This window comes from Rhinolophus sinicus, linkage group LG09 (assembly GCF_036562045.2).
Source record: "Rhinolophus sinicus isolate RSC01 linkage group LG09, ASM3656204v1, whole genome shotgun sequence".
NCBI lineage: Eukaryota > Metazoa > Chordata > Mammalia > Chiroptera > Rhinolophidae > Rhinolophus > Rhinolophus sinicus.
In genome coordinates this window covers 73,205,585-73,217,933 of record NC_133758.1, presented here as the reverse complement: position 1 = coordinate 73,217,933, position 12,349 = coordinate 73,205,585, and the positions used below count along the sequence as shown (strand labels likewise).

Below are 12,349 nucleotides of genomic sequence, written 5' to 3'. Positions count from 1 at the left end.
TTTTTCCCTGCTTCTGTTTCTGCCTCATCCCCACTCAGACAAGGCAGGGAAGAGAGATGGCAGGACATACAAATGGCTTACTTAACACTGTGACGGTCACCTGAAGTACTAGATCCTATTGCTGCTGTCACAAATGGTCATCCACTTGTGGCTTAAACAAAATAAATGTATTGTCTTACAGTTCTGGAAGTCAAAAGTTCAAAATATATCTTGTGGGACTAAAATCAAGGTGTCAACAGGGCTGCATTCCTCTGGAGGTTCTAGTGGAGAATCCCTCCTTTTTTTTATTTGTTTTTTATCTTTTCCAGCTTCTAGAGGTTGCCTGCATTCCTTGTCCTGTGGCCACTTCTTCCATCTTCAAAGTACATCACTCCAACCTCTGCTTCAATTATCATATCTTCTTCTCTCTCTCTCTCTCTGACACTCCTGTTTCTTTCTTATAAGGACCCTTATGATTATTCCATTCAAAATCCTTAACTTAATTCCATTCAGTATCCTTTTGTCCTGTAAGGTTCCATAGTCATCTTTGGATGAGGGGGCTATCATTCTGCCTGTCACAAGTTCTTTTATAGGTTCTTAAGTCAAGCACAGGAATTGACGCTTCCCAAAATCCAGGGGACACTGGTTACATTATCCCAAGAACTCTCCAGATCATCATAGTCCCAAGCAGAAGCTTCCAGGAAATGCTTCACTTGGCTTAATTTATGCATGGGGGAGCCCATGCTCATTCCTTAAAAAAGGAGGAAGGCATGCACAACACTCCCATTTTAGACCGAAAAATATATTTATAGACATTACCCTCCTAAATGCTTTCTTAATTTTTTGGACTCTGTATAGGCTGCAGTTGGGTATATCCAAAGGTGAGACGTCCTGTTATGCTATCTCTTACTAAGCCCTGTGGTCTAACATCTCACTTTAAAATGTTTGACACTTTAGCAGTCCTGGTCCTCCACATGGGACCCTTAGCCAAAACCCCAGGAAAAGAGAAATGTATAAATTAAATTGCATGTTACATATAAATATAAACTTATCTTTATCTGAGTAATATATTAATAAATTTAACTTCTAAGATGTTCTTTCTGTCAGGAATATTTTTCTTCTCCTTCTCCTTTGTCTTCTTATTATTTGAAAATAGATCCTTCTAACTCTTTATACCTGTACAAATGTATCATTTTGTTTAATATGGCTTTTCTTTAATAAATAACATATCATACTGCGTGATATATTAACAACTCATTATTATAAACTGTAATGCATTATTCCATATGATTTTGACATTGTTTAATCAATGCACCAAAAGTATATTCATTGAAAACCATTTCGTCGAATGATCAATTTATCAAATAAAAAATCTGCAATATTTTGCTTTTTAAATTGTAATTATTTATAGAAGTTACAACAATGTGAAGAGTTAAGGTAGTTTTATCAATTTTTGTATATTTCTGCAAAAATTAAGTTGACATGTTTAAAAACTAAAAACATTCAATTTTTCAGAGGAGAGGGGTCATATTCTAAAAATGTGCCCTTCAGTTTTCTCTTCCCTTTGCCCCTCACTGACCTGGATTTGTGGTATCATCAGCTGGGGTTGTTTGTTTACTGACTCTTTTCTTTATTTTGTCCTTGGCAGCATGATGTCTCTCTGTGTGTTCTAACTCCTTCAGCTAGAGTTGTAAGTTGCTGAAGCACAATTGGATATTCCTTAAAATGCTGTCAAAAAACAAAAAATAATTAACTATCCAATAGCTTTAAAAAATTCCACACACTATACGTTGTTGTAAACTTTAGACTTTTTTAATTTAATTTTAAATTTGGCAAATGGATTATTCTGTGAATTGACTTTTGACAATTGGCCATCGATGACTTATCTGTTTATAATTTACTTGAGTGAATTAACTTCCACAATTGTTTTTCTCCCATTAATGGAAATCTATTCTGTTTTTTTCTTTCTTTTCTCTATTTTCCTTTGGGCTTTTACATACTAAATGTAAATACATGCAGTCTCCAAAGTGGTTTTTTTAAATTTCCACATCCATAAGAGTACAGAAGGTATCAACTTCACCACAACTTAACATACATTATGTAGTTATTATAAAACATAATATTTTGTTGTGATCACTGTTTTTCCCCATTTTTTAAAGATATTGATAATAATTTCATTTTTTATTGGCCACTGGGATTTCTTCTCCTGTGAATTTCCTCTTACTACCCTTTGCCTTATACCATTTTTAATACTAACCCCTTTAGTGAAAATCTACCTATAGGAAATGATATATTCTGGTCTCTATTTCTTTGGTTGTTGTATGCATTGCAAATAAAATTTTACATTCTGTAGCTTGTATTTTTGTTGTGTGGTTTTCGCTTTTTCTTTTTGTAGGTTTTTTTGTTTTGTTTTAGTTAAATTTATTTATTATGACATTTATCATACAGAAGTTTACTTTTAGATGTCAATTAAAACATATTTTATTTCACATCTCTTGCTTTTTTTTTTGGAACACAAGATGGCCTTCCCTGTCTTAAAATCATATTTTTAAAAAATATTTTGTCAATATATTAATTTTTTTTTTTCTTTTTATGTGTTCAATATATGGAATTCACTGTCCTAAAAGATGTGGGACAGAGATCTACTCTCAGTATTTGAAATATTCAAATCCCACTTTTAAAACTTTCTGGATTTAAAAGATATTATGATATTTGATAGAATGAGTTCTTATTTTTCTTTGTTAACATAGTTGATCTTGCTAAACTGACATATGAATTTTAGAATAAGCTTGCTAAGTTCCATTAAAAATCTCCAGAACAATTTTAATTAAAGTTGTAGTAAAATTACAGGTTGATTTGAGAACTGACATATTTACTGTATTTAGTATCCATGAACATAGGTTATTTCTATTATTTCCTTTAATGTCTTTAGTGTCTCTTTTATAATTATCTTAATATATGTTTTATGTATTTCTGATTCAGCTTATGCGTACATTATTTATCCATTTTTCTAATAGTTATATTATTTCTTTATTTGTAATAGTATTTTATGATGGAAATTAACTTTTTGTCATCATGTTTACAAATATCCTCAATTTTTTCCCTTTTTGGTCTATTTTCTTGTGATTTTGTTTTTATATAAAATATATTTTTTATCTTCATGTGGCAAATTACATACATAATAACATTTTATGCAGCATACTTCCTTTCTTTCTTCCTTTTCTTCTTTCTTCCCTTCTTCAAAAAGATTTGCTTGTTATCCCAAACCATTTAAAAAAGAGTCCATCTTTCACCATTAATTTGAAATGTCACTTTTGTCATTTACTAAATTCTCAAAGATATCAGGATACATAACACACCAAATTCTTCTATTGCAATAGCTAGAGGTAAAATCTAGCATGTTGAAGGTGAGATATATATATATAATCCCATGCGATATATATATATCTATATATATCTATCTTACCTTTAACATGCTAGATTTTATCCCTAGCTTTTGCAATTTCTACATGTATATTCTTCTAAGTGAGATATTAATCACTTTGTAAATTTCTAAATGATGTTATCATAGTTTAAGTCAAAAGAATTGTCACTTTTTGACTATCACCTCTATAAAAAGGACATTTTATAGTATTTCTTCAATGCTTTTCTTTTGTACCTTGATAGAGTTTTAAAGTATTATCCACACAGTTTCTGAGAATTTCTTAAATGTATTTCCTTGATATTTAATTTTGTATCACTATCTAATATTTTTCTGTTCCATTATATTTTCTAACTGGTTACTTTATTGCTTAGAGGAAAATTCTTATTATATTTTAAATATTATTTTTTAAACAAATCACATTACTGAATACCTGTATTGTTCCCAATATATTTCTATTTGATATTACATACAAATTATTTTCTGATTGTTGGGAGAAATAGTGAAAATTTACAGTGCAATTTCTTCTAGTATACAATATAAATTTTAAATTTAGCCACCCTTGCTCTTAAAATCTCTGAGTCCCAACTGCTCTGGGAATTTCTCACTGAAGATATCCTCTCCTGGGCTCACAGCTTGTTAGCATCCAGCTGACTCTATATGCTTTTCCCATTTTTATCCTCTCTCAATTCCCTTTGTACCATTGAACTTTTAACATCTCCTTAGGTATACTTCCCAAAATAATAAATTCTTATTTCAAAACAATTAAGTTACCTTTCTGTCATTTTTATACCACCTAATCATATCCTAAAAACTGTTTTTCCACAACCAAATCTCTTCCCAAGTTGTTTTATTAAATAAAAGACAGTGTCTTCTGAGAAATTCTGCCATGCCCTTTGAACTAGCAGTGGGAGAGAGAGAGAGAGAGAGAGAGAGAGAGAGAGAGAGAGAGAGAGAGAGAGAGAGAGAGAGTATGTAGGGGTTGTGTAGTATGCATGTATTTTTTAGAACACTTTCAGATAACAAAGTTGTATGAAAAACTACCCTAAGAATCAAGGAGAACAAATTGGCACAATTAACTTTGACACTAGCCTCAAGTCACACCAGAAATCAGAGCCTTTAATGATGTCGTAGCACTCTATCACTCCAAATTTTGAACCAAGAGTGTCCATGTGTTAGATCTTAACATGTGTCCTGTGAAAAAAGGAATATTTTCCCTTATCCTTACAGAAAAAATTATCAGGGAGGACTTGATGGGCCCAATGAGAGACCTATACACACACACACACTCACACACACACACACACACACACACACACACACAGCCATTTTTGAAATTACTGCTGTGTCCAATGTGGAATGGATACTCCAATTATCCAAGCCACATGTAATGTGTCCAGTTCTGGCTGACAGGGAGAGAAAAGGATCATTACTACCCAAATCAAATGAAATGAATTTTCCACAGGAAATAATGGTCCATTAGCCAAAGCAGAAGGAGGGTGTTGGACTGACACAATCAACAAATACACACTACAATAGAAGTGTTGCAGATATAAAACAAGTCGCACAACAGAGGGTCACTCTAGAGAAAAAATAATTTGGAGAATTAAAATCAATCACATTTTTGTAAACACATGGAACCATTAATGATAAACAGTACACGTATGGGATAGTAGCCATTCATTTAACATATAGTTAATAAACACTTTTAGCGAGCTGAATTTTTACCAGGAACTAGCTGCTGTCATTAGAGTATTGAGCAAGACATAAAAGAGTTCTGACTTCACAAAGTTTACAGTGTTTTAGAGTATATTAATAATGTTTGGGTTGCAAATATTAGAAACCCAATTTGTACTAGGTAAGGAAACAATACAGAAAAATTTGTCTACATAATGGGATTCACTATAAACTGTAGGACAAGCACATACTAGCAACATTAGAATGGAACCAAGGCCTAAATTAATATTATGAAATCCAAAATCCTTTTCAATTTCTTTTATTACTGCTTTTTTTTGTGTGTGTGAGTATCTATCGCATTCTCAATGTCCTATTGCAAACGGACTTGTTTCCCAGATCTCATAGCAGAAAATGGACACTATGAACAGTTCCCAGTTTATATGTGATAGTCCAGGCACCCACATTCTATATAAGTTCCAAAATTCCCAGAGAAGAGATCCTATGACTCTAATTTGAGTGGATCCTTACCACTGGAACAATTCTTTGTGGCCAGAAAAAGGGGCACAAATTAGGATTACCACAGCTATTGCTACAAACATACAGATACAATATTATGGAATGGGAAGAAGTTACCGTTACAGAGGGAAGACAGACTGCAATTATGTGTGGTGTTTTGTGATGAGAAAAATCTAGGGTCTTTAGAAGTACATTGTACAGGGAGAGGGAGAAGAGCTCCTATTCGTTTAGGGAAAAGTGAAGACTTTCCACTGTAGTAATGGTTCTACTAAGTCTTCAAGATATAAGTAGCATATTCAGGTGTCAGCATATCTAGCTTGGGGTCAGCCTAGAGCAGGGGTGTCAAAACTGTGGCCCACAGGCCAACTGCGGTCCGCAATCCATTGTTAATTTGCCCGCAGTGAATTCCAAAAATATATTTAGTTTACTTAAATAAACCAGGTGAGGCAATATGTACTTCACCTCGAGTGAGTGGCCCGGCTGTTTGAGAATTTTACTGCATACGGCCCTTGATAAAAAAACCATTGAAAAAGGTTTTGACACCCCTGGCCTAGAGTCTCACGATGGAATTCTCTCATTTCATTCAAGTGAAATTATAACTTTTTTCTTCTGACAGAAAAACTCTAGAATTAATAGTTCTCAATGCAATGCTCATCAGACTTCAAAGTGTTTATAATCATCTGGGGAAGCCTTGTTAAATACAGATTCCATTTTCAAAGGTCTTGGTGCGGGGATTCTGCCTTTCTTCTAGCTACCAGATGATGCTGATATACACACCACACTTTGAGCTACTATGTCTAGTGTATTTTAAAGAAAGATTTACATTTGGAGATTAATGTGCTACTTAATGCCTTAAATCAAGAAGAACATTCACCATGTAATGAGTGAATATTACATCACTTGATTCACTCATTGAATAAACGAGTGAATGAAGTGCTAACAGAATAAAACATAGTCTGATTTTTTTAAGTCAAAAGTCAAGTATCTTAAGGATTGGATATTGCATAATTGTAGTCAATGCTATTACATATAAAATAGCTTTTCATCTGGGAGATCCATTGTAAATAAAGTAATTTTTCATATTATGTTATTTTTACATTTGACTTATCATCATTTGTTTCTTTGTAATTATTTTCAGTGTCTTCTAGTGATCTTCTGAAAAAAAAGTATATATATATCTATATCTTCTGGAGTTTACACATACACCTACTACACTTTTCCTTCAATTTCTTAGCCAAATTATTGAGCATGTGAATCTAAGACAGATTCTAATATATATACATGCATTCAAAGGTCAATGTTTAACAAGTTGGGAAATAATATCATAATATCTTTGTATATATTATGAAGCCCCTTGTGTAAAATAAAACTAGTAATTGAGTAATAATCTTATTTAAGTTGTTTTAAAGGAATAAATCAAAACTAATTTATAATTAATATCTCATATAGTAGTCCTGGTTCCCAGGAAACTGACTCCAAGCTGCAGATTTTCATACAAGTATTTTATTGAAGAATACTCCTGGAAAAAGACACCCAGAAGGAAGTGAGGGAAAGAGAACTGAGCAAAGAGAGAAGTTGAACTGTGCTGCAGTTACAAAAAAGGCCTCAGCTGAACCCATCGGTTTCTCTGAAGCTGGCCCACAGAGATGTCCTGAATTGAAGCAAGGAGGTCAACTCTTATTTTCTTACCCTTTGTTCGAGGCCAATGTTGTGGGAAAGTTTTAGTTGTGATCCATCTACTGCCAATACCCTAGACATTATGGAAATGAGTGCCTCAATTCCTGAAAGAGCATCTGAGTCAGACACTCCAGCGTGGACTGCACAACACCTCCTGCACATACTCATCCTAGCTCTTCTCGTCTGCTCATTTCTCTGCTACAGGCAGTACCTCTGCTGGTCTAGGTTGATTACCTGGTGGATAATTCATACCCTCATCCCTGAGGGGTCTGAGACCTGCAGCCATGTCCTTCTGAGGCTGTGACTGCTGCACTTGCTGATGATTGTCTACATTAGCCAGGACACCACCAAGTGATGCCCCAGCAGATGGCCTGCATCCCACAAACACTTCTTCTTGGTCCCATTTTATAATAGCAGCCTTACTGTCTCCTGATGGCCAGAGTTATTTACCCTGGTCAGAATGACTCCATTCCTTGCCTACTAATTCCTTGGTGAGCTGGTGGCAACTACAGCTTAAAGTTTAACGAGATTCTTTCTGTGTCCTCTGGTAGAGAGATTATCTCCCTAGAAACCTGTATGAGTATACACATTAGAACCTAGAGCTGCAGTGATGGAAAGCACATGTGTGCTCAACATGAGTCACCGCAAGTAATGCTAAGTGGGACTACCCCAGCTTCTATCCCTTGTTTCCTGTACCCGTCTTTTCAATATCTACAGGACTCAATATTAATTTGTGGTGTATAATCATTAATTTAGTATGTATCCTGGAAGATGTCACTACATCCTTTCAGGGTATCATTTGTGAGCAAGGAACTCATCTGTGCCTTTTAAGAGTATTCCATCACTCAGCCTCTCCAAAAGCTTACTGAAGGTGTAATATGTGATAGGATGAGTGTAGCCAATGGTTATATGCTCACAGTTGGCTTGTCCTTTGCTGTAAAGGGGGCCCTTTTTTAGTATATGTGCTGCCGAAGCGAGCACGAAGGGGGCCCTTTTTTGATGTGATGTTACACAAGATCCCATACTGGTGAATCAAGTACTCTATAAGCCCAGGAATAGTGGTCTGGCTGAGGCCCTGTGGGAAGGAAAGACAAGTCTATAATGGTACTATGTGTTGATTCAAATCAAGCTGAAATGTTCTCTTTCAGAGTGAAAGTGGTCAATTAGCCACAAAGTGGTTCCTGAGATTCCTTGGGAAAATGGTGCTGAATGATGGTCTCAGCTTTGGTCTCCTGCTGTCATGTTCAATATTTGGTAGCAGAAGTAGTTTAACCAGTTTTTTCCCCCTCTGTCCTGTTCTTACGCTTTGCAGCAGAATGCTTAACATAGAATGGAATAGCAAGTAATCTGCTGTGCAAAAGAGGATAGTGCTTAAGCACAAATGGGAGGCATGGTTTTCTTTAAATAAATACTTAAACACAGCTCGGTCCTACAAGCACCAGGGTAGCAGGGCTGCCCTGCATGTGGACCCATGAAGATGCCAGGATTCCCCTCCCTGTGGTATTGGTTCATGGTACCAGAGTGCCAGTGGTCGTGATCACAACGAACCCCGTTCTACAGCTCTCCCCAGCCTTCTACACATGATCAGGCCAGGCAAAGATGTCGGAATTTCTGGAAGGTCCGTAACAGTGAAGTAGTCTACACCACTCTCCTGATCCCAGTGTCTAAGCTGCTAAGAAAGAGGCTGAACCTAGATAACTTTCTTCAGCTCAACGTAAAGGACCAGCACGAAGGCACTGGCCATACCCCTGAGGACGTTGGAGCAGGCGCCCCTGAAGAAGGCCTCGAGCCTCTCATTGGTGAAGATCTTCCACCATCAGTCCCACGGTACATGATGTCGGCTCCTTTGCACCCCAACTGCATCATCACGTGCCGCTTCACGGTGCCGAAGGGGTAGGAGACCGTGCTGTCCACGGCTGTCACAGTGGGGCAATGACCCCTCTCACCATGACTTGGTTGGGGAGCATGCCTCTGGCCTGCTGTCCACGCCGAAGGCGAAAGCCCTGTAGGAGAGGATACTCTGCTCGGAGACGCCGAGGCCCTGGTGCAGGCCCTAGATGCCATCATATTTGGTGATTTTCACCAGTCTCCCAGGCCTTTGAACACCCGCTCGGCGCTAGATTTCCCCACGTCGGCCACCAGACGGGTTCTAATGAATTCCAGAGGGTAGACAAAGCAGAGGGAGGTGGCCCTGGCCACCACGCCAGAGGCTAGGGTTCCAGGAAAATACTTCCAGAACTGTGTGTGCTGGTTCACGGCCCCTAGGAAGGCCTGCTTGTACTTATCCTTGAAGGTGAACTTGAGGGCTTGTGCAGGGAAGTAGCAGAGGACGTTGACCGGGTTGCCCCTCCAGAAGGAGAGCATGCCCTGCTCCTTGGAAGTGCGCACGACGCAGTCCACGATGTCCTCGTACTGCTTGTGGGCTGCGATCTGCTTACTGTCATGTTGCACCTCCAACAGCAGCTTGAAACACTTGATCTGGGCCACCGCCGTCTTGGAGATGGCACCAGGAAGTCCTTGGCAAAAGAGAAGGCTTGTTCCTTCATGGTGGCGCAGCTGGCGCAGAGCAGAGAGGAGGAGCTGAGAGCTGGAGGGTGGGTGCCGCTGCCTCAGTGCTGCCACCTCCAGGACTGAATAGTTTAACCAGCCTTGCTGAATGGGATCCCATCATGGTAGAGCCATTGCCTGCGACTATATGGCTATTCTGTTCATGAGCACATTTTGACAGAACATGAGTGACTAATGGCAGAAGCAGACTGAGGTCTGCTAGCCAAGTCATTCTATTTGATTGTTGAGTTATTTTTCCATAGAGAATGGAATCTAGTAGGTAGTAGCATGTGATACATGAGCTTGGCTTTTAGTGCCCAGGACCATTGGTCCATCCACAAACCTACTACCCAGAAGTTCTTGGCTCTAATTTTTTAATCTTTCTCCTTCCAGGCCCAGGAACAGCCAATCAAGCTATTTGCCAAGACCCATGAAGTATTATGAATTCTAACCTCAGGCCACTTTTATTTTCATACAAGTTGGATGACAAAGAGCACCCCTACAATCTCTATCCACTGGGGGAATTTTCCCTCATCACTTTCTTTCAAGGTCAACCATAAGAAGAACTGTAGTGCAGCAGCAGTCCATTCAAGCAATTGTGGCTTAAATTTACACACCAATCTGACCCGTCCATGAACCAAATTCAGCACTTTTTGTCTTTTGTTACCTGGCCATGAGGGGACCACAAGGCCGTAGATGTGAGCTGGGTAGACACATCAATGTAACCATGGTGTATGAAACGGGTGTTGGCTTCTGTGTCTAATTTTCCAAGTATAGTATTTCCCAAACTCAAAGCAGGTATATTAAAATATTATAAATTCTATATTAATGAATATTTCAATCTAAAAACTATATAGCATGAATGTCAAAAATAGTTTACAATTAATGACTTAAATGCATCACTCTTATGATGAATAGGATATATCCTTGCATGCTAGCTTCAGTTTACAGGGAAGATGCATTCAGTGAAGATGATTCCCCTTAATTACTTTTAAAATAATGAAGATGATTTATAAATATCTCTGAGGTAAATATAACAACATCAAGTTTTTAAAACATGACTTTCACTAGTGTAAATTTTCCTGAAGTTCTTTTCATTAGGATTTGATTTTAGGATATACTGAAGCTTTTCAATAGCACTATCTGGTTCTCTATTAGACAGTGACCCACAATAGAGCAGTTTCAAAATGAAAAAGAAATGAAGCAATGTTTAAAAGTAAAGGCAAAATGGTTTCAATTTCCCAGATTTCTGAACTGACAGAAGACTGATTTAGTAACTGTACCAGTGGGAACATCACATTCTAAGCCAGAACTATAATGAAACTAAAATTCATGTTTTCAGTAGAAGTAGGAAGTGTGCTATACAGTAATTCTAAGTGTCTGAATATAACATAGCAGAGTCTAATGGTCTACAAGGAGTCATTTTACACTATTAAAACCATTTTTAAAATATATATAGATGTCTATAACTAAACTGATAAAATAATTGTCAATTTTTACACTAACTTAAAAGAGTATGTGTCTGGGTGAGGAATGAGCAGAGGTGATAGCAACAAAGCATTTTAATGACAGTCATGTAAAATCTCTTTATGTATATATTTGAGAATTAACAGTGAAGGTAAAAGGTGCAATGTAACTTGGCTGAACAAAAAATACTACCTAAGACATAGTACAATCACATGGAAAGTTCTGCTCAGGGAAGCCTAAGTGGACCAATAATTGCTCCTGGGTATGGTATCAAAACTCTTATATTAAATGAATTAAACTCTTCTCAAAAATAGAATCTTAAAAAAAGAATTCCTATAGAGAATATCACACATATGCAAATGTTGCAATGATATCATAGTGAAACTCCAGTTACCCATTATCCGGTGTCAACAATTATCAACTCCTGAGTGATCTGGTTTTATCAGTACCCAATGAATTTAGCCACATCCCTAATTATTTTGAAGCAAATGCCAAATATAGCACCTTCTTATGGGTAAATATTTCAGCCTGAAGCTCTTGAAACACACGGGCTATTTTTCGAAATATCAAAAAACAGATCTCATGTACAAAGGAAAAATTGTAAGTAGGCACTACTTTTTCTGGCCCTAAAATCCTCAAATGTTCACAAATATTTTGCAAAACAGTTGCATAAAGTTTTATTTTCTAATAAATCATTTTCTGAAAGCCAAAAGCACGTTCTCAAAGTTAATATACACTTTAAGGTCAATCCCGTCATTTGATATAATGGAAAAATAGAACCTCAATGTTAGAAATAAGCTTAGAAATCAAGTTGTTTTTCAAATACTACTAGTAGTGTAAGTCTTTACTTAGATGAAGAAAAATGTTCCGGCATCCTTAACAGGTCAGATGAGAGTAGATTTGTGTTGTATGAATTCAACAGGAATGGTTGGAAATAAAAAAATCTCACTTTACTCAGCACTCGTGGCAGGTGTCTGAATAATTCTGAAAAGTATGTTATGGCTTAACAGTTTGATAAACACACGTTTAACCCAGCTACTTCACGGTTCAGATAAGGAGCTGAAG

At 36.9% G+C, this 12,349-nt stretch overlaps 1 pseudogene; it reads right to left on the bottom strand.

Annotated features, from left to right (window-relative positions):
• Nucleotides 1-8,960: 8,960 nt before the first annotated feature.
• On the bottom strand, nt 8,961-9,816 carry LOC109435291 (ADP/ATP translocase 3; annotated as a pseudogene).
• Nucleotides 9,817-12,349: the final 2,533 nt, after the last annotated feature.